General features: G+C 40.1%; 1 protein-coding gene across 1 annotated transcript in view; it reads left to right on the plus strand.

Moving 5' to 3' along the window:
* LOC116687971 (protein-glutamine gamma-glutamyltransferase 5) overlaps positions 1-1,403 on the plus strand; it is an 84,194-nt gene that overhangs the window by 29,276 nt on the left and 53,515 nt on the right. The window lies entirely within an intron of this gene.

A 1,403-nucleotide genomic window follows, 5' to 3' on the forward strand; every position in this document is an offset into this window, starting at 1 on the left:
CTATCTATCTATCTATCTATCTATCTATCTATCTATCTAAAATATGTTGGAAGGGGATCTTAAAGAATATTCTAAAACATTATTTTTTAATATCATTTCTCAGTGTTGTATTTAAGATCTACGCCACTGTTGCAGAATCTGAATGTTGTTTTGTTCTTTAGGAACTACCACGTGTGGGTGGAGGCGTGGATGAGGCGCCCAGACCTGGCAAAGGACGGCAAATATGACGGCTGGCAAGTTCTGGATCCAACGCCACAGGAGAAGAGCCAAGGTTCAGACCCTGATGACCTTGTTGATCTTGAACACTTTTTACAGTTCATGCTGACCCGCTTCTACGAGATCTTCTGGGGTTTATAATTTTTTGACATTTCTTGTACTCAAGCGCACATTTTGACTTGAAGGTTCTATTGAGATCCAGATCAAGAATCATGAAAAAAACGTTAGGATGAATCCTCTGTGGGCCATGAAATCAGACTTTTTTCAAGTCTTTGCCGATGTAATATTCACATTCAAACACATGTTGAAGGAGTTGGTCGCTGAAGTCTTCCTCCTGTTACAGTCCTACAGTCCTCGTTCTGTAGCTAATACAAGGCTTTATGGAGAAGAAAAGCAATTCCAGCCCCCAATGGCTTTTTCATTATATGACATGTGTATATTGCACATGATATTACTACAAAAATCTAAAACTTTTAATATCACAGTTCATATATAAGAATCTTTGACTTTAAATGTGTCTTTTTTGAACACTGGTTGACAGAAACAAACTGTAAGCCCATATTTACACATCCAGTCACAGCGCAACATTAGCATTCATTTGGAGGAATTTAGTGTTCATCTGATGAATATAAGTTCAATATTTACTCTCTGGTTTGGTCTCCACCAGTGATGGATTACTCTAGTCCTGGACTCTGACTTGGACCCTTGGACTGACTTGGACTCAAGTCGCTTTAAATCTTTTTTTCATGGAGAAGTGTTGGCAGTTTTTAGAAAAATCTTCATTGTCATTCTGTAGTATAAGGGGCCGTTTAGGCCAAATATCAAGAAAGCATGCACATACTGTACTCCACTTCCACCTCCCAAAAAGTTGTCTGTGTGCAAACGTTAAAGTTGTCTGTCTGTGTGCAAGCTATAAAGGTGGTTTGAGGTGTCCTCGCAGTAGTTTTATAGACGGATCTTTTACAATGGTGGCCTATGAGGAAAATCCTTTCTGGGTCACTGGGGGACGTTCCATTGCAATACCATGAGTGGCCACCGGGTGACATTTGCTATAAGGCTGGGGCTTGGTTCAGACACAATATTGGATTTTTGTGTGACATGTGATCCTAAAACCCAGCTGTCTGTTGCAGTTGTTACTTTATTTCATGATTCGTCCTGTCTCTCCTTCTGCAGGTGTTTACTGCTGC

The sequence above is a fragment of the Etheostoma spectabile genome, chromosome 4 (genome assembly GCF_008692095.1).
Source record: "Etheostoma spectabile isolate EspeVRDwgs_2016 chromosome 4, UIUC_Espe_1.0, whole genome shotgun sequence".
In the NCBI taxonomy this organism is placed as follows: domain Eukaryota; kingdom Metazoa; phylum Chordata; class Actinopteri; order Perciformes; family Percidae; genus Etheostoma; species Etheostoma spectabile.